The sequence below is a fragment of the Panthera onca genome, chromosome B1, assembly GCF_046562875.1.
Source record: "Panthera onca isolate mPanOnc1 chromosome B1, mPanOnc1 haplotype 2, whole genome shotgun sequence".
NCBI lineage: Eukaryota > Metazoa > Chordata > Mammalia > Carnivora > Felidae > Panthera > Panthera onca.
In genome coordinates this window covers 5,004,784-5,029,062 of record NC_138342.1, presented here as the reverse complement: position 1 = coordinate 5,029,062, position 24,279 = coordinate 5,004,784, and the positions used below count along the sequence as shown (strand labels likewise).

Below are 24,279 nucleotides of genomic sequence, written 5' to 3'. Positions count from 1 at the left end.
ACTCTCAGCTGCTCCTCAGTCACCTGGTTTACTCAGTCTCCAGCACCAAGCAAAGTGCCTGCCCAGAGCAGGTGCCCCAAACATCAGGATTCCCTCCTTGGATGTCCGCTGGGTGTGAAAGCATCGCCCATCCCCAGACCCATCCCCATGGGTGTCCTTCCAGTCACAAAGCCAGAAGGACACCAGAGGTCCTTCAGGGAACGAAGGTTTCCTGAGTCCTTGATTAAAAACAGCCCCATTCCACAGAGAAGCCAAGTACAGCCACGTGAGGACTGGCATGTGCGTGGGCAGAGACGGGGCACCCGATGGTGGGCTCGGCTCTCTGGCCTCCCCCCACCCTAGTCGCACACCTTCCGTATTTAAATATGGCTGCAGCACAAAGACAAGACGTTGAGCATCGAGGACCTTGGGGCTTGCTCTTGGGTAAACACAACTGGGAGCAGAGGAGCTCAGCTGGCTGAATGCATCCCATGCTTTGCCCAGCATGACTCTGCTGCCCACCTCCTACCCACTGAGCAAGCCACACCCCGCTCTGCCCCTACGATGCTCACGGCCCCTCCTGCCCAAAGCCCCCTCCTAGCAGACCTCTGTCTGTCTGCTCGTTTCAACGTCTCTACACATAGATCACAAAGAAACCACCTCTGTATCCTACGTACAGCCACAGAAGGGGCACAGCGAAACTCCCCCATGGGCCATGCTCCTCTGTCCCTAGTCAGACACCCCTTCCTTCCGCTGGCTGCATCACCTACCACTGCCACCTGTCACTGTCACCCCAGCCACAGAATAAGCATGGTCATCTCAGGGCCTTCCATGCTCCATCCCAGCTCAGGGCTGGATGGAGGGGTGCAGTTGAGAAAGCACAGCTGGACCGTGAAGACACGGCCTTCAACAGGGGCAGGAGGGCCCAGGAAACTCCGGACGACCTCTGTCACCTGACCCTAGCATGCCCATCTTGATGTGTCCCCAAGGAGTAAAGTGCAGCCAAGTTCAGGGAAGGGAGGCCTCTCTAAACACCAACGCATAGAGCTCGGGCCTGAACTCATGATGCCCCCCACTAAAAAATAAAAAATAAAAACAAAAACCAGAGAAACCTCCAGTCAAGGCAACGCCCAGACAAGTCCTGCCCAGTGCGACGCAGGTGGGGCACACGCAGGCAGGAGGGGGGGAGAACAGGGGAGGCCGGGGTGGGGGGAAGGAGGGAGGGAGGGAGGGAGAACACAGAAAGAATTGCGTCCAACTCCCAGCTTCTGGTCTGGCGCGTAAGGAGCTTGGAAGTCCTCACCCTCATCCGCACGAGGAAAAGCTGAACCGAAAATCAGTAACTTTTCTTACGCCCGTCTGTCAGCTGAGATCACACGGCACAATTTGGAGAGGCAGACAGATGGATACCGAGAATAACAACCCTACCAGGGCAGAAACTGCCATGGAAATAAATCAGTTCAGGTTCCTTTTACCAGATACTTCCTGCCCAGTTTTTCCACAACTGCAAAATTACAAGGCATTCGAAACCCACCTCGGAGAGACAGACCAAGCATGAGACCATGAGACCCAGGCTGAGATAGGGAAGTGATGCTGAAACTATCAGACCAGGACTGTGCGGTAACTACGATTAATACGCGAAGGGCTCCAAAGGAAAAAGTAGGCAACACACGAGAAGAGATGGCTAATGTTAGCACACACGGGAGTTCTGCGAAAGGACCAGAAAGAAGTGCTAAAGGTTAAAAAACAAACCAAAAAAAAAAAAAAAAGGGCACTAAAATAGAAACGAAGAATCCCTCTGAGGAGATCATTAGCCGACTGGACCCGGCTGGGCAAAGAACCAGTGAGGATAGGTCCATAAATCTATTCCAAACCGAGCAGCAAGCAAAAAATACGACTGAAACAGAACAGAGTATCCCAGAACTGTGGGACAAATACAAAAGGCGTAACAGGTGCATCGTGGGAATCCCAGAAAGAGAAGAGAGAAAGGAAGAGAAGAAATACTTGCACCAGTGATGTCTGAGAATTTCCAAAAGTCAACGTTGGACACCAAACCAAAGACCCATGAAGCTCACCGAACACCGAACAGGATAAATACCAGAAAGCCAACACATCTTTTCATAGGCACATCCCGCTCACGCTGAGGAAGATCAAAGATCAGTGAAAAATCTTGAAAGAGGTCGAGGTGGGGGGAGGGCGCCTTACCTAAAAAGGAACCAAGGTAAGAATCACATCAGACTTCTCTTCAGAAACCACGCAAGAAGAGAGTGGAGTGAGATCGAGTGTTGAGAGGAAATTCCCACCAATCTAAAATTCTGTACCGTGTGAAATCATCTTTCAAAGGTGAAGAAGTAAAGGCTTTCTCTGACAAAATTTGAAGAGATTTGTCACCAGTAGATCTTCCTTGCAAAAAAAAAAAAAAAAGTGATAAGAAGTTCTTCTGTGAGAAGAAAGATGATGTAGGTCAGAAATGCAGACCACGAAGGGAAGGAGGGATGGAGGGAGGGAGGAAGGGAGGAAGGAAGGAAGATAGATTTCAAAATATGAAAATTAAAAACATTAAAATGAAAAGAAATACAGATCTACACAGGAAAAGGAAGAGAGCTAGACAAGGAATACAAAACTTTTAGTTTTCTTCTCTTTTTTTTCAAGTAGGCTTCATGCCCAGCGTAGAGCCCAATGTGGGGCTTGAACTCATGAACTGTGGGACCAGGACCTGCCTGAGCTGAGATCGAGAGTCAGATGCTTAACCGCCTGAGCCACCCGGGCACCCCTTATTTTCCTTATTCTTAAATGATGTATCAGGTGACGGTGGTCAAAATAGTAACAGCAACAACGTATCACGTGATTACAGCTTCTGGATGAGGGGCACGGAAGGCAGCAGTGCGGTGAGGGTCGAGACAGAGGGAACAAGAAGACTGTGTGGAAGGTGCTTGCACGCTACATGTGACATCACACCGTGTCATTTGGGAAGGGACTTGGATTAGGCGTCTGTTGCAAATTCTAAGGCCGCCACTCTGAGAAGTTAAGAAACACAGACACGCCTTGGAGACATTACAGGACTGCTTCCAGACCCACTACAATAAAGTGAATACCTCAGCGAAAGGAGTGAAACGAATTTTTTGGTTTCCCAGTGCACATCAAGGTTACGTTTATACCATACTGTGCTGCTACACATGCCATAGTACAATGTCTAAAAAAAAAACGTATATACCTTAATTTAAAAATGCTTTATTGCTAAAAACTGTAAGCATCATCTGAGCTTTCCCGGAGTCATAATCACCGATCACAGATCACCCTGCCAAATGCAATAATAATGAAAGAGTTAGAAATATTCTGAGAATTACCAAAATGTGACACAGAGACACGAAGGGAGCAAATGCTGTTGGAAGGAACGGCTCTAACAGACAGGACTTCCTCGACGTAGGGTTATCGCCAACCCTCGATTTGTAAAAGAGACCCTATCTGCAAAGCACAATAAAGCGTAGCTCAAGAAAATGAGGTGTGCCTGTGTAACTGATATGCCGAGAAAGCAGAGAAAATGGGGACACATAAAATGCTCAGTTAAAACCACAGAAGGCAGAGAAAGGGCAGAAGGCAAAAAGAGAAACAAAGAACGGGGATGAATAGGAAAATAACAGGGGTGCCTGGGTGGCTCAGTCGGTTGAGTGTCCGACTTCAGCTCAGGTCATGATCTCACAGTCCGTGAGTTCGAGCCCCGTGTCGGGCTCTGGGCTGACGGCTCGGAGCCTGGAGCCTGCTTCCGATTCTGTGTCTCCCTCTCTCTCTGCCCCTCCCCCGCTCATGCTCTGTCTCTCTCTCTCTCTCTCAAAAATAAATAAACATTAAAAAAAGAAAAATAAGAAATATGGTAGATATTACTCCAACTATATCAATAATCACTTTGAACATCAGTGGTCCAGGGGCGCCTGGCTGGCTCAGTCGGTGAAGCGTCCGACTTTGGCTCAGGTCATGATCTCATGGTTTATGGGTTCAAGCCCCGCGTCAGGCTCTGTGCTGACAGCTTGGAGCTTGGAGCCTGCTTCGGATTCTGTGTCTCCCTCTCTCTCTGCCCCTCCCCTGCTCATGTGCCCTCTCTCTCTCTCTCTTTCAAATATAAAAAATATTAAAAAAAAATCTTTAAACATCAGTGGTCTAACTGCACCAATAAAAAGACAGGGATTGTCAGAGTGGTTGGGAAAACGGCAGGCAGCTGTGTGTGGTCTACAAGACAGCGGTGAACTTCGAGACCCACCCCCCCCAGGCTGCCACAAAGCTAGCTGTCTTCCGCATGCTCCTAGTCAACGAAGGGAAACGAACCCCCAGCCACTGCTGGTCTCCCGATGCTGACAGTCTCTCACCTACACCCCAAAGCGCCAGCTATTTGAATTAAAGAAAGATCTTCGTAATAAATTCGGTAAGATAAAAACTGCATTATACAACTGATTCTCCAGAAGCACGTTGGGAAATAATGTGGCCCGAAAGAACACACAAAACCATGATGACGAATGTAAATTCGCAAGCGAAGACCAAGCCCTTGCCAAGAAGAACGGGGAAGGTAGCTGAGCGGGACTCCCCTGCCTGTGCTCCTGGGCGTTTCGTGAGCAGGACTCAGCCCCGCTTCCCCATCCACTGCCAGCATCTCCTGAAGCAACGAGAAGCAGACTCTGTGAGCAGCTTCTTTGAAAGGCTTAGAAGACTCGTAAATGTAAAGGGCTCGTTTCCACGCGAAAAAGCCCACCATACCTACTCCATAGTGTTTACACTCTGACATGGAGGGAGGGAGGGAGGGCAAGAAGGAGACAGGGCCAATGTTAAACCCACTTCCTTAAAAGCATTAACGGTCACCAAAGAACTTAGTCCTTCTCCACATGTTGTAACCAGACTCCCTTTATCCCCTGAGCTCTGTTCTTTCCACGGGTTTCTTTTCCAGCCATAATATTAATGCCCAGTGGTTGGGGGGTGGGGGGGGCGCGGGGAGGGAGTCGGTGTTTTATCGAGTTTCTGGCAGAGCCGCGAAGTCCGGGGACTATAAGCCCCATCGATGCCGTCTTCCCCTGGGCCCCGGGGAATCTCTGGAAGCAGGTTCCCCGTGCGCCCCTCAAATCCCGCACCTGCTTCCCTCCACTTCCCAGATTCCCTTACAGGGGGTGGGGGTCGTGTAACCAGCCCTGGCCAGTGGTGCGTGAGCGGCAGTGACTTGTGTCACTACGGGGCTGGGGGGGAGGAGGGGAAGAGCCCTAGTGACTCCTCCTCTCTCCCCCTGGGGGCAGAGGCCTTCGAAGCCACGTGTTGAGATGACGGCATGACCAGACGGGAGCGCAGGACCCCTGAAATCCACCCCCGGACGAGAGCCCAGGGGACTTGCTCCAGAGCACGGGTGACCCAGAAGGGAACTTTCGGGGCTCCAGCATCACCTCGACAAACCCAGCTGATCCTCCCTTCCTGCGATGCCCTTCCCCCTTTCCCGCCCGTCCATCTCCTTTTTACATTTATTTGTTTGTTTTGGGAGAGACAGAGACAGCACCTGTGGGGGAGGGACAGAGAGAGAGACAAAGAATCCCAAGCAGGCTCCGTGCTGTCAGCGCGGAACCTGACTCGGGGCTCGAACTCACAAACCATGAGATCGTGACCTGGGCCGAAACCAAGAGTCGGAGGCTTAACCGACTGAGCCCCCCAGGCGCCCCCACCTGCCCACCGTCTTCCAAATGCAGCTTGGGGGTTACCTCCTCGGACCGCTGGTGCTGGCACGACTTCCCACCCTCAGGCCGGCGGGGGCGTCCCCTGCACACCGTGGTCCCCCGAGCTTCCCTTCCTCGGAGTCCTGATCGTGCTGTGTTGACACGCATGTCCTCCACCTTCTGAGAGCCCGGCTGGGCACCTGTCCCCGGGCAAAGGCAGCGGGCACGTGCCTGTGACACGGACGTTCACATGCCTTCACGCACGCAGACGCTAGCAGGTGCCGCGGGGGCCCAGGGATAGAGAGGTGACCGGATCCAGATGATGACCCTCCCTCTCCCACCGGGTCTTCAAGTTCGGCAGGGCAGGGGTGAGGTGTCCGTAATAATCAGCCCGACACGGAAGACGAGGGCTAGCCCGCCGTGGATGCCCCGAGGCGAGAGAGGCGCCTTCCGTGACGGAGGCAGCCTGTGAGCTGGCCCCGCAGCACCAGCAGGACCCGGGCAGGGACAGGAGAAAGACAGAGGGTCCATCTATTCGGAGTCTGGAGGGGCCTGGGGCGGGGTTCCTCGGGGACCACTCCTCCCCCATTCTCAAGCTGCGGGATGCCACCAGAGCTGACCCAGCCCATTCCAGAGATGCGCACTTCCGGGGCCCAGCCTGGCCCTCCCTTAACAAAAATGCCACCATGTACATGGCACGTTGCAAAGTAAAATAATCTAGCCACCCCCCCCCCCATCTCATTGCATCAACCACCACAGCCCAGCTGAGGAGGCAGTGATGGCCCCGCTTTACGATGAAGCAAACAGAGGCCCGCGGAGCCCCAGCCACCCTGCACTTGAACCCGAGCCCCCGTGAGCCCCAGCCACTGGCTCCTCCCCAAATCACTGCCCGCCAGCACGGCCAGCTCTCACAGAAGTTCTCACAGACGTTTTCAAATTATCACCTAGCGCCCGGGTGGAGACTGGTGGCGGGCGAATCGAGAAACGGTGGATGTGGGGAGAATCCCGCGGTGAACGAACAGCTCCTTCGACGTTTCCAGAAGGGCTTGGACTCTCGGCAGGCACCTATAAACCCGTATTTTGGTCTCTTTGAACCCAAACAACCACGAGAATATTTAATCGCCCTGGGAAGGCCTATTCCTGCCTCCCGGCGGTAATGTCTTCCTCCAGGAGCAGGAATGAGGGGAGCACCACAGGGACCTATTACAAGTGCTAAGGCCATCCCTTTAACCCTATCAAGCTCCCGAGAGGGAGGTCTCATTTTCCGTGCCTCGTACTGGAAACAACGGGAGGCACAGAGAGGCCAACCCACTGCCCACGCTCACACGGCCAGAAACACCGGCGCTCAGTTTCCCCTGACTTATCCTTTCCACCCCTGCTTTTCTTACTTTTGATGATGGTCGGTGCTGGTCAAGAGCCGAACTAAGGTAAAGAATTTAGATTTCCGAGGAACCGCCGACTCGGGAAGAGGCCAGCCACGAAGGTCCCCTCCCCCTCCGCTCCTGCCGGCCGACGGTAAGCCCCGTGCCAGTGGGTCCGGACTGCTCTCAGAAAGCTCCGGCGGACGGCACGCGGAGATCAGACCACAGTGCCTGCGATCAGCTCGTCTCCCACCGGGCAGCTACGCGGGGTCTTGTGCTGAATCTCAACACGGAGCTCATGGAATTCAACCGACTATCCCATTTTACAGGTGAGGAAACTGAGGCTCGAGGAGGTGAAGTGAGGAGCCAAGATCCCACCCCGGCCTCCGCAGGCTGCCTGCTCCAGCCCTCCTCTGCTCCGGGATTCGGATTCCCACTGGGTGGCCCCGTCCGGGCTACCCCTGGGATGGGACATGTTTCTTCTCCCCACGTTTTCGGGCCGAGGGGCGGCCTGTCGTTTTGCCCTCTGGCTTTCCTTCCTTCCTTCCTGCCCCAGCAGACGGCCGCGTGCAGCCCTGCCTCGTCCATGCCACTTGCTTGCTGGGCCCTGTGGTTCCCGTGAATCACCAGCTGAACGGAGGAGGGCGTGCTGTCCTAACAGGGGCCACAGGGGCCAGACCAGACTTAGGCTGTACGTCTTGCTCAGAGACGGTACGTGCCACCCGTCCGGGAGGGACCCTGGGAACCAGGGAACCATGAGTAGCTTGAAGATTCGAGGGGCGCCGGGGCGGCTCAGGCGATTAAGCGGCTGACTTCAGCTCAGGTCACGACCCCACGGTTCGTGAGTTGGAGCCCCGCATCAGGCTCGCTGCTACCAGCACAGAGCCGGCTTCAGCTCCTCTGTCCCCCCTCTGCACCTCCCCTGCTGGTTCTCTCCTTCTCTCTCCCTCTCTCCCTCTCTCTCTCAAAAATAAATAGATGAATAAACCTAAAAAGAAGATCTGAGACAGAGGCACTTCAACACCCCCCTTCTCAGTCTGTCTGTACTCACATCACCCTGAGGAAATGCCCCCAAAGGGGGACAGCCATCCCCCCTGAACTGTGGAGGCTCCAAAGCCAGAAACAACATTTCCTAGACTGCCTCGGAGCTGGGTTCTACAGGTAACCATAGATACATCATTCATTCATTCATTCATTCATTCATCCATCCACACGAGATTTGACCCCAGGATCAATGGGGACCCAGGGGGTGCTGCAAGGTGCCCGTTTGTTGGTGTGAGCCTGGCATATGGGGGGGGGGTGCTTATGGGGTGTGGCCATCACCCTGCTTACAGCTGTGGCTGGAGCCAGCCGTGGCACAATGGCTTCTGACCCCCCCCCCCGCCTCAGCTCCCTGCAGGGCAACTCTGGGGTCAAGCCTGAGGCCCAGCCAAGACCCAGCCCCTCCACCTTCCAACCACCCCTGCCTCCCCCACCCCTGTTTGAAGTAGCCCCACAGATGAACACAGGTAGAGATAGGGGTGCCCCAGAAAACTGCGCCAAAATTAAAGAGGGACATAAAGAACAACTTCAAATAACACAGCAGAAAACCTAATACTTTGTTCTTGTTCACTACAAAGAGAGCCTAGCCACACCCAAGTTCCCCTGATGGAACTTCATGTTCTAGAACCTCAGAGTGTTCTCGAGGCCCAGCTCAGTATCAGACTGAGTTAGAATCGAGCCCCTACCCCTTATGGGCTGTGTGTCCCTGGGCAGGTTACTTGTCCTCTCCGAGCTTGTCTCTCTACCTGGAAAAATGAGGAAAATAATCATACCTACACCTCAGGAGGTTGGGTTGTTGTGAATACAGCAAGAGTCGCATTAACTCATTAATTAATAATTTGATTGATATTATTAATATTAATGAGCATGATTAATTAGTAAGTATTATGTGTTCATTGTTAAAAATTTGGGGAAGACAGATAAAGATGAGATTAAAAATCACTCCTCCCTGGGGCGCCTGGGTGGCTCAGTCGGTTAAGTGTCTGACTTCGGCTCAGGTCATGATCTCGCGGTCCGTGGGTTCGAGCCCCACATCGGGCTCTGTGCTGACAGCTCAGAGCCTGGAGCCTGTTTTGGATTCTGTGTCTCCCTCTTTCTCTGACCCTCCCCTGTTCATGCTCTCTCTCTGTCTCAAAAATAAATAAATGTTAAAAAAAATAAATTAAAAAAAAAAATCACTCCTCCCTCCATTCTTCTGGTGGAATCGGGGATACCTGATTAATAACTAATAACCATTTCATTAATGTTAATAATTAACAATACTGAGGAACACACACACGCACACACACATGTGCACACACACAACAACAGACAACTCCACTCATCTCTGGACCCATCTGAGGCTGGGGCACCACTACCCCCAACTTTAGCTTGCTTTGGGGGGGTTTCACATGTTCCACATGGACTTCAAGATAAGATTCTGGTCATTAAAAGGGTTTCACCCCAGGGGTGCCCAGGTGGCTCAGTCGGTTAAGCATCCAACTCTTGGTTTCTACTCAGGTCACAGTCTCGCAGTTCACGGGTTCGCGCCCCCCCGCTGGCTCTGTGCTGCCAGTGTGGAGCCTGCTTGGGATTCTCTCTCTCCCCAACTCTCTCTCTGCCCCTCCCCTGCTCGCATGCATGCTCTCTCTCTCAAAATAAATAAACTTTAAAAAAAAAAATGGGTTCCACCCAATGAAAAAAAAATTGAAAATCAATGTCAGAAGAACATTTCAATGATATTGAAAAGTGTTCCTGATCTGTATAATGGGTTAAATTCCTTCCCCTCCTGAAAAAATTCATGTATTGAAGCCTTAACCCCAGTATCTCAGAACATGACCTTATTTGGAGATAAAGTCTTTACCAACACAGTCAGGTTAACACAGTCAGGTTAACATGATAGGGTGGCCCTGATCTAAGATGACTGGTGTGCTTATATAAAGGAAAAATCTGGAGACAGAGAGAAGGGAGAAGGTCACGTGAAGATGGACGAGCCTGGGGCGATGCATCTGTAAGCCAAAACACAACAAAACACAAAATTTGGTTGCCTAACAACCAAATCCAGCAACATATAAAAAGAAGCATGCACTGCCGCCAGATGGGATTGATCCCAGGATGCACAGCTGGTTTAACACCCAAACGTAACCCATGTAATACACCATATTAAATAGGATAAAGGAAAGGGGTGCCTGGGGGGCTCAGTCGGTTGAGCGTCTGACTTCAGCTCAGGTCACGATCTTGCGGTGCATGATTTCGGGCCCCATGTCGGGCTCTGTGCTGACAGCTCGGAGCCTGGAGCCCGCTTCGGATTCTGTGTCTCCCTCTCTCTCTGCCCCTCCTCTGCTCATGCTCTGTCTCTGTCTCTCTCTCTCTCTCTCAAAAGTAAAGAAAGATTTTTTAAAAGTTAAAAAAATAGGATAAAGGACAAAAACCTCATCAAGATCATCTCAACAGATGAGAAAAGGCATATGATGCAATCGGCTACCTGTCATGATGAAAACAGTCAACAAACTAGGAACAGAAGGAAACTTCCTCAACCCAATAAAGGGCATCTGCAGAACCCCACAGCCAACATCACACTCAACGGTGAAAGCCTGAAAGCTTTCCTTCTACGAGCAGGAACTAGGCGAGGATGTCTATTCTCACTGCTTCTATTCAACATTGGACTACGGGTTTATCCGGAAAACGTAGGCTAGAAAAAAAGCAATAGATGTATCCGGATTGGAAAGGAAAAAGTCAAACTATCTCTATTTGCAGCTCCCAGGATCTTGTGTACAGAAAACCCTAAGGAATCTATAAAAACCAAGAAACCCAAAACTATTAAAACTAATAGACGAATTCAGCAAGGTGGCAGGATACAAGATTCGTATACAAAAATTAATTGTATTTCTGTATCAATAATGAAAAAACAAAACTAGGAAAACACCCAGATGGAGTCCAGACAACACTGATCAGGGCGGTGGGGGGGGGGGGCAGGGGTGGACACACAGACGTGGGTATTTTTCCAAAACAGACAAGGTGATTCAAGGTGATTCCAACATGCAGGTGCCAGGGTCGAGAACATCTGCTAGTAACAGATGTGAAGCTTCTCTAGTATCTTCTCCCACTTAACCTGCCTGAAAGACACAACCTACCCCGGGCTGTGCTTCCTTCCAGACACAGCTCATTGGGGGAAGCCAGCCCCGCTGAACTCATCCTCAAATATGGCCTACCTTAACGTTTCAAACCTTTCCAAAGAAATGTGTGCACTAACTCCTGAACATTATTTGTTTTTAAGGATCCCCCTAAATAGCAGGCCTAAAAGGACGCATAAGGTATTATCTTGAAAGCACCATTTCAGATGAATTGGGTTGAGGATACAAAACCAGGAGTCAGAAAACTCCAGGTCAATTCTTAGCTTTGGAGTTCTCCTATCTGTCCCGATACCCAGTGAGACAGAAATGATTATGGTCCCGAGTTCACAGGCTAAGAAACTAGAAACTGAGGCTCAGAGAGGTTGAGTGACTTGGGCAAGGTCACACAGCGCACTCCACTGACCCGGGTGCCCCCTGTGCACATGAAAGTCCAATAACCGTGAAGGGAATGAGCTTCGATTACTAGGTACCCTTTTCCCTGCGGCCAACTTTAGTTAGAAAGTTTAATCGAAGAGACGACACCGGGCACTGACACCCTCAGGTCAGACGCCGCCATCTCTAACAGGCAGGGCAGTTATCTCCTGTACCTTTCGTCTCCCTTGTAAACAGCTGGGGACACTGCCCCCCGGGTCACAGAGCTGGTAGGTAATGGAGCAGGACTGGAACACAGGTCTGGGTTCTTGCCCAACACACGCTTGAGAGGAAGAAATGACACAAGAAACTCCTCTGCCTCCTTCAAGTTAATGGCATAGAAATCGGAAGAGGCCAACTCTTAAAAACCCAGTCACTTGGGGGGCCCTTAAATCATCTAAGGGGGCTAACACAAAGTTGTTTAGTTTTAAAAGTGCACTTCGACGGGTAACAAAGAAACATCAACTGGCCGTCCGCAAAGAACCTGTTTGGGCCGAAACACCGGAAACACCAATGTCTGGGCAACACCCTGGCGAATTAACAGCGGGGGAAGCCTGGGCTCTGAGGTGCAGCCTCGTCTGCTTCCCAGGCCCCGCTGGCCCCAACCGTCTTCCACGTGGTCTTCTGGGGCGCCCCGTCATGTCACTCCTCCGCCGAAATGGCTTCAGGTGGTCCCCCACTCAGTGTCCAGCCCAAGCCCACCAGCCTCCCATCTGCCTCCTCTTCCTCTAAAGTCCCCCCCCACACCCCCGCCCCCTTCAGCTCTCCGAATGTTCGCTCCCGTGCCTCCCTCTGCCAGAGGGACCGGATGCCGTGTGGATATTCTCCTCCTCAGCTCATAAGCCTCCCCCAGAGGCTTCTGTAACCTGCATCAGGGCACCTATGGCTCCTGTGTTCCCCTCTGCCCTGGCCACCCTGGCCACTCTGGGCTGGCATCACCTTCTGACTTGTTCCCATCCAATCACTCATTCATCTCACCCAAGCATCGTTCGTGCAACAAGGATTCGCCGAGCCGTTGCTCGGCCGGACACAGAGACAGAACACAGACAGAAGTCCCTGCCCCCCACCCAGAGCTCACCTCCTCTGAACACTCCATCCTTAGAAGCAAGAACCCGGTCTAGTCAACTTTGCGCTTGGACCTCCCCCAGAGCCTGGTCCTAGGTAGGTGCCCAGAGAATAGTGAGGGACCAAATGAAGATTGGATGTGATTCCCATTGTAGGACAGCTTTCTGGAAAAGCAGTGGGTTGGGTGATGTGGACACCGCTGAGTAAACTCTAGAGCCCCACGCTGAACGCCAAGCTAGAGCGCAATGATTTGGTGCCTCTCTTTCAGGCCAAGAGCAGGGCAACCGCATTTCCTGGTGAGAGGCTCCAGGTGGACGAAGGACGGCCAGTCTCAAAGGCTGGCTCACGCCCAGCAGATCTTCCCTGGGCAGAGGCGTGGCGCCATTTTGCATTTGTTTCTTCCTAAGCAAATGAGGGTTTCAGGTCTCAGCTTCCGGACTCCAGGAAGTACATGCAAACATTCCTTTTCTCCACGGCCCCTCGCAGTAACCCGAACACCGCTCAGACTCCACGGAGGGCGAGTCTGCCCTTTCAAGATGGCAGAGCCAACGTCTTCCCTTCTTGCACCCAGCTCCCTTGGCCAGCATATCCTGGGGCCAAGCAGGTGCTGGGAGACCGGACCTCCAGGAGCTGCGGCAAATGCGCACTTACATTTCTCACGTATTTTCCACTTGTCCACCGCGGCTCTCCCGCACCCGCCCAACATAGCCCCCACCATCCGCTCCGAATGTCAAGTCCAGGAGGCTGGGGCTTTATCTGTGGATTTTCCACAGCATCCATCCTGAGGCCTGGCTCATAGTAAGCACTCACTTTTCTTCACTGGGTGAATTTCCCTCCACAGACACGTGGAAGGAGACAGGGGGTTTCCTGGTCAGGGCCCGGGCCTGGATGAGGGGACAGGGCAAGAATACAGGAAGACACCCAGGTTTCTGATGCAGGTAACTGGATGGCGTCACAGGGTGCTTTCAGGTTTGCAGGAGGCGAGGGGGGGGGGGGTTCCAAGAGGCTACACAGCAAGCCCGAATACACACACCCAGAAAACAGCGGGCTGGGGGTTTGCACCCTGGCTGGATTTTATCCAAGGTCCTGGGGCTGGAGGGCTGGTCAGGACTGACAGCCTGAGGCTCACGTTTATGGGGCAAAAGGCTTTGCAAAGGAACCAGGGTCCAAGAGTCTCCCTTCTTCCTGGCTGCCCGGGACGTTTCACGGCTTTAAAGCAGCACATGGCATGTGTCTACCAAGGCGTGGGGCTCACTCACGAGTCCCACACTTGCCACTGAGGGCACAGGGCCAATTTGCAGAAGCAAAGACCCAACTGAGCAGATGGCTTAGTCAGGTCTGTTCCTCATAAGTTACAGTCTTCAAGAAAAATAAAATAAAATGCTCATCAAGGAAAAAATTCGAGGGGTTCAGAAAAGAAAACAAAAAGTAATTTACAGCCTACCCCTACACACACACACACACACACACACACACACACACACACACAAACACCAATTTTACAGCCCTTCCTCCGACGAAGAAATGACCCAACAGTGAGCAGGCGCCCTGTCCCGGCCCAGTTCTGGGCAGACCCTCACACTTGACCCTCAAGTCTCACCAATGAAGAAGGACTCTCACGCTTTACAGACGGGAAGGCAGGGTTTCAGCGAAATCAGGAGTCAGGGCCCAAGGCCGCCCTGGTAAGAAGTACTGAGACCAGGACCTGAAACCAGGCCCGACTCCAAACCCCAGCGTGTCTGTCCTACACGTGCCCAAAGTGGAAGGAAGGTCCGTGTCATTTAGCTCCCAAAGAGTAGAAAATTGGGGGAAAAAAAAAAAACCTGACTTGAATTCAATATGTACATCTGCTCACAAAGTCCCAGTTATATCAAGTTCTCATTCTACCTGTGGGGTCCTCCTCTCCCATCCAGGCCGTAAGCTCCTTGGGAAGGGGGCCAGGGCCCACGCTTCTTGCCTCCCCACCAGCACAGAGCAGACCCTTCTTACCCGGTGCTCAAAAGCTGGCCTCAGCGCCTCAGCAAGGTATCCCACTGGCTGCTAGGATCTGTAGCACAGCCCAGCCCTCCCCCCAGGAGCCCGTCCTCCCTGCCCATGCCTCTGGCCTGCCCTCCTCTGCACCTCTGCCTGCCCATGACACCGCCCTTCTTCCCAAGCCTCCACCCGCCTAAACCCCAAATCCTCCAAGGTCAATGTCACGTTCATTCTTTCAACAGACATGCTGCGGGAGGGAGGGCGAATGAGACAGGTAGTAGGCCAGCATCCCTGCTTCCCTACAGCATAGAACATTCCACCAGGTCAGAGAGACCGAGCAAGGGGGGGCAGCTCCCGGTCGGAGCTCCGTGCCTTTGAAATTGATGCTGTTACTGTCCCCGTCCCAACCCCCATTTCAGAGAAGGGGACAGTGGGACCCTCCCAAGATCACGGACTGGGAAGCAGCCCCCACCCCTTCAGAGCTCCATCTACCCGAATCCTTTCCTACTGTGCCGTGAACCGCAAGGGCAGTGTCTATGGCTCATCCACCTCTGTGTCCCCAGGGCCCTACCCAGGGCCTGACGCAGCAGGGACACAGCCCTGCTTGCTGAACAGAGTGGTTCCTGCATCCAGGAATAGACACGTGCTTCTGCTCCCAGCTCTGACGTCGCGTTCCCGGCCCTCAGCGGCCTCCTGATCTTGATGAATAGCCCTCGGAGTGGCAGTGCCTGCCTCCGCGTCTGTCTGGCCTCCTCCCTGAAACCCCGCAGCCCCCATCTGGGCCCGAGAAAAGTGCCTGATGCTGCTGGTAGGAAGCAAAATCTTTTTAAAAAACAAACAACAACAAAAACACTTTTGCAACACGGGTCTCTAAAATCAGCTTCCGAGGACCAGGACAGGAGGAAGAGACCACGGAGGACACGTCCACGCCTGGCCCTTAGGCTCCTCCTTCCCAGCGAGACACTCACGGTGTCTCCCAACAAAAGACACTGTTTCTGCGCGGGAGCAGGTGAGAATTCAGTGAGCTCGCGGACCATCCATCCTTAAACAACACACCTCCGTCCTAGCGTTGCCTTGAGAAGTAAACGAGGCCACAGAAGTAAAACCAGTTCGCCCAGTGCTAGGCACAGGACACACGGTGACAAAACATTCGCTCATGTCAGTAGGATTACTTGGTAACCGCTGCTGGTCCGCACCACTGTGCCCGATGCACTGTAACCACTGAGGCAGAGAAGGAGGGAGGCCACGAATCAACCAGGAATACAACAGCCTAACCAACAGCCAGTCCCTAAATGGGAGCCAAAAAGCCAAGCGTCTGTGACTCCTGGCCAGGGCGCCCCGCGGCGATGCTGGTGAACTGCCCTGACCCACCCAGGCCCCTGAGGGGAAGACAGGAGGTCTAAGCCCACAGCCCCTGATCCCCACACCCCCACCCCCACCCCCACCCCAGGTGTCGCTGCCCACCTGCTGAGGAGCCAAGACAAGACCTGGCCCCGGGGGGAGTGGGCGTCAGCCCTCACGACACTGGCAGTGTCTAAAAGAGAAAAAAATGGAACATTGGAAGCTGATACCTGGAAGCGTGCAGAGGACTCTATAACCCCCAAAGGGAAACTCGGGTTCTTTGGTCTTGAAACTTAGAAAACTTCCCTCCTGGGGTGCCTGGGTGGCTCAGTTGGTTGAGTGTCCGATTTTGGCTCAGGTCATTCGGCTCATGAGTTCGAGCCCCGCGACAGGCTCTGTGCTGACGGCTCGGAGCCTGGAGCCTGCTTCCGATTCTGTGTCTCCCTCTCTCTCTGCCCCTCCCCTGCTCACGCTCTGTCTCTCTCTCTCTCTCTAAAATAAATAAACATTAAAAAAACTAGGAAGGAAGGAAGGAAGGAAGGAAGGAGGGAGGGAGGGAGGGAGGAAGGAAGGAAGGAAGGAAGGAAGGAAGGAAGGAAGGAAGGAAGGAAGGGGAGGACAGAAAAGCTCCCTCCTGCAGGACCTCCTCACAGAAGCGGGCATCCCTTAGCAACCTGAGCAGACCCATGCCACCTGCCCGCCCATGTGAGGGCAGCCTGTCTTCTGCCACAAGCCACACCCACGCCCATCCATCACGGCCACCTCCCTCCACACCGGGCAGTGAAGCCGGCCAAGGCCTCCACGCCGGGCCCCACCCCGCCCATCCTGCCCCTGGCACAACACCTGTGCGGCACCCGCCTCTCTGGGCCTCCGGTGTGCCTTTGGAAAAGTGAGGCGCGTTTGGCCCAGACGGGGGTCTCCAACCCTTAGTCACGCCAGTGCGGCTGCTGTGGCTTCTGCGTAAAATACATATGACCCATATTTACTTTTTCAAAATCAACTTTACTGTGGCGTGGTTTGCACTGGAAGTTACAAGTCAAAGCGTTTTAGCCATTGTGATCAAGAACATCTTGGGGAACCCCAAGAAAGTTCCTTCACGGCCCCTCTGCAACTTACCTTCATTTGCCTAATATTCTTCTTATAATCGCTGACTTTTGAAATCATACATACAACGTGGATGCAACTGGAGGGTATTATGCTAAGCGAAATAATCCAGTCAGAGAAAGACAGATACATGATTTCACTCCTATGTGGAATTTGAGAAACTCAACAGATGCACACAGGGGAAGGGAAGGAAAAATAAGAGAAAAACAGAGAGGGAGGCGAACCATAAGGGACTCTTCAATCCAGAGAATCAACGGAGGGTGGCTGGAGGGGAGGTGGCTGGGGGTTGGGTTACATGGGTGGTGGGCATTAAGGAGGGCACTTTTCGGGATGAGCACTGGGTGTTTTATGGAAGTGATGAAACTCCTGGAACGAAGACCACACTGTATGTTAGCTAACTTGAATTTAAATAAATAATGTTTTTAAGAAGTATGGACTATTTCAGTCCATGTACACACACACACACACACACACACACACACACACACACAGACTTAATGTGCTATATTTTCTCTAATACACACTGAAATACTATCAAAATAAAACACATCTGTCTCCGTGCCACCTAAACCCTTCTCCCGCATCACAGAGCCACACGGCCCCCGGAGAAATGACCACTCCCTGAGGAAGTCTGGATTCCTGGGGAAGTCTGGATTCCAGCCCGGGTCCAGTCTAGCCTGATGCCTGCATACAGCAGGGGCTTACTGGCGGCTGAACCACAGTGATGATTCAAGGCCCATTTTTCCAACTCTCCCCTCCTGAGACCCGCCTCCCCTGGCGGGAGGCAGCCAGCTTACGCTCTGCAGAGCTGATCAATACGGTGCATGGACACCACTCTGGAGGCCAAGCAAAGAGCAAGCCAGGTGGACGCAGAAGACGACCAGAGGCCACATCCCGGGAGCCGCGTCTTAGCCCGCTAAGTTATTTTCATTCCCGTCAAACCTTCTGCAAGAGAAGCCTTCTGAGATGTCGCATTTGGTTTCCCAGAAGGGATTTACCACAAAGCGTGTAAAGAAAGACTGGTTGCCTTCCAAGTCCCAGTTCCAAGGCAAACTAAATAATGAAGGGAAGCCTTCTGCGCCCTTAGCCATCGGGCAAGAATTTGTCAGATGTCTACGGTCCTTTAAAAAGCTAGGAAACGAGTGGGGGCGCGTTTCAGCCTAGAAAGAGGCACAGCCGAAGAGCTGAGACACGGGGAAGTCCAGGGCGACTTTCAAGAGCCCGACGATGCTGGGCCCGCCTCTGCAGCCCACGGCCACCCTCATTAGCAGCCCCACCCCAACCGTGACCCACTGACGTCACCCCAAACACACCGCTGTACCTGTGCACACGCCAGCCCATCAGCTGGGACAGCCCTCCCTTCCTCCTCCACCTGGAAAACTCCTACTCACTCCTCAAAAGCCGAGCGGGGTTGAGGGCCGAGTTCTGCCATCACCTCCCACGAGACTCTTGTCACACAGCGGCACGCGGGGGTGGGGTGGTATTAGAGAAGGCCGAAACCAAGTCCTAAGGGCTCTCCTTCCTTCCCCCGTGCGCCAAGGGGTTTACGGGTCGTGTCCAGGCAGCAGGATGTGAGGGAGGGGACGTGAGCAGAGGGACACATCCAGACCAATGTGGTAGAAAGGTGTTTCCAGGGGCAGCGTGGGTGACGGGCTGGGCGTGGATTTGCGACGTGAGGTCCATCGTCCGGCATCAGCTCCCACACGCGAGGCGAAGCACATCCAGAGCTTCCGTCCACAGAGCCACGGCCACGCCCGAGCTGTGGATGCGGGCACCGTGCAAACGGTTCTCCCTGCTCCGCCTGCCGTATGCCAAATCGGCAACCACTGCCACCACGGCCACGGCGTGCACAGCTGGGTCCACCAGCGTTGTTCATTCACTCCTTATGGTAGCCCTAAAAAGTCGATACTATGACTGTCCCATTTGAGGGATGAGAAAACACTGTGGCAAGGCAAAGAACTTGCCCAAAAGTCCCCCGCTAATAAGTGGGGAATGAACCCAGGCAGTCAGGCTCCAGGGCCACATGTGGTGGTGGGGAGAACCACAGCGAACTCCTACCTCACCCTCAAAAACTCAGCCCAAGTATCCCTGCCCAACGGACCCTAAAGAAACCACGGAGGAAGTATGCAAGTAGTATTCAGTGGCAGGGACATTCACAGATGTGTCATTTACAATGGGAAGATCGAAAAAAATAATAACAAACTAAATATCTGCTAAATCCCCAACAAGTAAATGTATTCTAGGACATTCATACAACGGGCTACTATGAAGTCATTAACATTGAAGCTCTGTTTGTCACATTTTGGTTGGAAGTCCTCCGGCCCTGGGACCTCCTGGCATGCTTGGGAAAATGCAGACCCCCGAGTCTCATCCTACACCTGATAAAGAGCAAAGACTAGAAGCCGGGCAATCAGAACATAAATTTTTTGCACGTGAATTTTTCTGCACGGGAGTGTTTGAGAATTGCTACCGGGAATGCATACTGATTGCCCTGGAAGGGAGTGAGCTCGGTGAGAAGTTTTGTCCGCCGTGGGGTCCTCAGAGCCTAGAACAGTGCCTGGCACATAGTAGGTGCTCATGAAATATTCTGTGGCTGAGTGAACCCATCAATCAGCAAACTTCTGACACCAATCTGTTTAGCATTAGCTACATTTTTGAGCAGTCCGTGGGCTTTTGGGGCGCAGGGACTGGGAGCATCCTCTCATCCCTCTGTGCCCACACGAAGCCAGCCCTCGGCCGTGGTCTGTCAGCAGGTCAACGAGGGGACACTGATGCACTGCCCAGCCCTGTGGTGCGTGTTTCTTCACTAACATCTCTGAAATGACAATGTGTCTTACAGCCTGACTCTGTCACTGTTGCTTTTCCTCCCTTTCTTCGGTGGTATAAATACAATGACGCATCTCTCAACCGATGGCATCTTAGATTTAATAGAACACGGTAACTAACGGAGTCCACGATTCTGATTTAAAAAACTAAGATCAGATGCCGACACAGCTAACAGATTGCCGTGCGCTCCCTTTCTTATGGTTTGCAAAAATTAATCCCACGCCATCTGCTCTAAGCTTTTGGCTTCAGCCCCCAGTGGTCCTGGCCGTCCCACACTTAGCTCCTGAGATACGAATGCAAGGTCTGATGCAAATGGCAGTTTACGTGTCTTCACCTGGACACTTGTGACAGCATCGGCTGGAGGGGTTTTTCTACAGCATTTTCCTCGGAGGCACAGGATGGGCCAGAGGCCGGTGCTGGGCCAGAACCCGGGTACCTCCAACCCCACTGGCCCTGGATGTTCAGCGGGGCACGTGGTCTGTCCACAGCGGCTGTCGGTCCTGCTGTGACTTCCCAGCACTCGGGGGACCGGCACCTGCTCGCTGATGCTCCACGGCCCTGCGTTTCCCGTAACTAGTCCCACGGCTCAGAAGAGAGCCGAACGCCCTGGGCAAGTTACTCTCATCTGCAGGAGGGGACCGGGGATGGGAATCTGGCCCCCAACCCAGGGTTGTTCTGAGAACCACATGAGAGTCATCTGAAAACTCTCTAAAAGCAGCAACATCTACACGGGGGGGATCAGCGACACTCAGGAAGCTGCGATGTGGAGACAGAGAAACCCTCCGACTTCCCGACGGAACACCTCACCTTTTTGACTAAACCCTACCCTGTCCTGACCTTCTCATGAGCCAGTGGTGCCGGCAGTGAAGACACGGGATGTGAAGCCCGAATCCACGGCCACCGTCCCCCTGTGCTACCCTGGCCGGGCCACCCAAGACCCCCGAAGCCTCCTTGTGTGTAAACGGGGCCCTGGCTGGCTGCGCTCCCATTCCCCGAGCGGTAGACCTGCCCTCTGTCTGGTGCCAGAGCCCGCACGGTGGGGAAGGGAGCTACTCCCGGCGACGTAGGTCTTCATTTACACCAGCGGCGTGAGGCCGGTGCAGCGTTCCTGCTGAGGATCGTTTCAGCCCCCCGAACAACAAAGCTGGCCAAGCTCGCACAAGTTCAGAAGGGTTCTCTGGGCCGCATTCCGGGGCGACAGCAATAGAGAACAGTGAGTGCGACAAGGCGGGGCCCCGGCCGTAGGCTGGCTCCGGGGACCCCGTCCAGGCTCCTCCCGCCCTCTCCATCTCCGTCCCCTGGCTGGAAAGCAAGGATGGTAAGAACAGGCCAGGGCTGCGGACAGATGATGCCCAGCACACGGCACGAGCTCCAGGCGTCCCCGTGTGCTCCCCGGCACGCTCCGGCTTCCCACCAGTGATCTCAACTGCAAACACAAAGCACTTGAAGGCCAAGAACCTTCCAGTGTCGGGACGACGGTGGGGCGGTGATGCCTGCCTGCCCACCGGCCTGCAGGCAGGGATCTCGGAAATGCTGCAGAGGAACACGGGGCCGCGAAGCTTCGCGGCACCAGAGCTGGTGGCTTCGGAAGCCCCTGGCGAATTCATCTGGGAGGTGGCGAGCAAATGGCTGTAGGTCAAATACAGATAGGGGTTTGGAGCCAGGGGTGGGCTGTGACCAAATGGAAAGCAGGGACGAGGACATTCCAGAAAGGCTGGAGTGGAGGACAATCAACACCCCACCCTGGGCCACCCCTCCCAGATGACAGCAGCCAACTTCTGATAGGGAGTCTTTTTTTTTTTTATTTTTTAAGTTTACTTATTTATTTTGAGACAGAGCAAGCGAGCAGGGGAGAGGCAGAGAGAGAGAGAGTCCCAAGCAGGCTCCGCACTGTCAGTGAGGACCCTGACGCGGGGCTCGAACCCACGAACCAGGAGATCGTGACCTGAGCCAAAACCAAGAGTCAGATGCTTAACCGACTCGGCCCCCCAGGCACCCCAAGAAGTTCATCTTGTCAGCTTGAAACAAAAGCTGGTCTGAAAACTTCAAGCTGGAAGTTTGCGTCTCTCTCCAGAGGGAGAAAAACTGGGCTGCTCAGCAGATCGATGAGACAGAAGACACAGTCCAAACACAGATTCAAGGGCGGACAGGAATTTGACCCACGTAAAAGGCAAGAGAGAGCAGCTGAGCCCCTGCTGCCACACCAGGCAAAGGACTAACTGCTTGGGAACAGGTAAGACCAGACGTCCACTGAGACCCTTACAGCAAAACAACTTACAGGTGGGCCACTTGCTAAATAAACGCAAAGAAACGACAAAACTAAGAAATCTCCGGGAAACAACCATAAAAGGAGACCAAAAAGCCTAAGCAGCCACAGAAGACACCTGTGTTGAAGCTCCACGGAGGAAAAGCATCGCATCACAGGCAAGAGCGTCAAACCACAGGTGGGGAGAAAACATTAGTCGCGTGTCACAGACCACAGGCGAATGTATTTAATGGGTTAGGAGGGCTCTACAAATGACAGTGGTCTGGGGGCGCCTGGGTGGCCCAGTCGGTTGAGCATCCGACTTCGGCTCAGGTCACGATCTCGTGATTCGTGAGTTCGAGCCCCGCGTCGGGCTCCGTGCTGACAGCTCGGAGCCTGGAGCCTGTTTCAGATTCTGTGTCTCCCTCTCTCTGACCCTCCCCTGCTTGTGCGCGTGCGCTCTCTCTCGCTCTCAAAAATAAATAAACATTAAAAAAAATTAAAAAGAAAAAAAATCAAAGGTGTTTTGAGAGCACACCAATCGTGGAATTAGTGTGAATAATGAAGAAACGGTTCCCCGAAGAGGAGAAAGCACGTGGCCGGTACACACACCACGAGATGTAACCAACGGAACGGGGACCAGAAGAATTCTCACTTACCACATTAGCTGAGATCTGCAACATTCACTGTTGGCAAGGCTCTGGCAAACTGCTATTCTCATTCACTCTCGGTGGGTACAAGTTGGCACAACTTTTTCTGGAGTGCTGTTTGACAATTTCTGTGAAAAATTTAAATATGGATCGCTTTTTGGCTCCCTAACGTCACTTCTCGGCTCTGTCCTAAGGGGGTAATTGGACAAGGGGATGGTCCACAACACCGGGGATGGCAGAGAACTGGTTAGTTAACTAAGGCGCAGAGTGTCCAAACCGTGGAGGCTGGGGGACAATTTCTGTCACACCTGCCGTGTGGGGAAAAGCCAGTCACAAGCAGTGAGATCTCCTTTCTCAGGGGGAAAAAAAAAACCCACACGGACACAGACACCTGCTGACATCACAGCCCTAAGGAACAGGGGAAGCCAGGAAAGCTATTTCCATTTGGGGGCAGGGGGAGGAGGCTGTGTGAACCAAGAGAATTCTTGGAAAGAGAAGGTGGCCGCTCCTACCAAGGGCAGGGGAGGGAGAGAACCGAGGACATGGGAGAGGGTAGGTCTGGGCCAAGAAAACCGGGAAGAAATGGGAGAGGGGAGAGGTCAAGTCACACATCTGTTCCAAAACACACAGATGGGATTTTTAGGGTCCCCCAAAGCACTGGATAGCGGCTAAGTGCTGAAAAAAAAAAAAGTGCTTTCCAACGTAATAGCAATAAGCAATCCACGCACAAAACTAGAGAGTGGTTATTTATGCCTGAATCAAAAGCAACTGGGAAAAATAGCACAGAACGTTCCGGAGAGAGAAGAAAGTGGTGTTTCCATCTCGCAGATGCAGAAGAAAGCTGAACTGGGAACCAGACACCATCATCCTCAAGCCTGAACCCCCAAAGCAATACTCCCTTCTTCGCCCTGGCCATGGCCCCCTCTCCTTCCCACCTTTCCCCCAAAACTCCCACGCCGTCCTCCCTCCAAGGGCGCCTCACCATCCACTTGTCATACTCAGGTCGCCCCCATTAAAACAAAACCGAGCCTCCCTGCGCCCAATCCCCCAACCTCTGCCTCTCTCTGCTTGTCCACGGTCGTTCGGGGCTGTCTCCATCTGTCGTCCGGATGGCCTCCTCACTTCTCTGCAGTGTGGCGTCACCTCCACTGGCCTCCACTCACCCTCCCTTGACCGCCACATTGCCAGATTGAGCCCACGCTTCGTAATTTAACTTCTTTGACCATTAAGTGGACTTTGACATCGCTGACCCCAGCCTTCCAGCCCAGACACTCTCTCCCCTGATGATTACGGTCACATTTAGTCCATAAGGTGATGATCTTACTTGCTCAGGGCCGCCGAATCCTCGCCATGCGTAGGCACCACGCTAGAGTGTGACGGCCCTGTCCTACTCAATCCCCCCTCTCAGCCGACACTGATACCACTGTCACTTTACAAACAGAGCGCCCGAGGCACCCTGTGGGATCAAGCAAGGAGGTCTGGGAGGGG

The 24,279-nt window shown here is 53.3% G+C and overlaps 1 protein-coding gene across 10 annotated transcripts in view; it reads right to left on the bottom strand.

Moving 5' to 3' along the window:
- Positions 1 to 24,279, bottom strand: part of LOC132692732 (janus kinase and microtubule-interacting protein 1) — a 249,392-nt gene that overhangs the window by 193,938 nt on the left and 31,175 nt on the right. For 2 of the 10 annotated variants that reach the window (XM_078446276.2, XM_060655466.3), the window contains exon 2: positions 22,801 to 22,919. The exons of 7 other annotated variants lie outside the window; for them this stretch is intronic. The gene's annotated coding sequence lies outside the window, so the exon portion shown is untranslated. Of the gene's footprint in view, positions 1 to 22,800; positions 22,920 to 23,843; positions 24,220 to 24,279 lie in introns of those variants that run through there. One more of the 10 variants, XM_060655467.3, reaches the window with a different exon arrangement.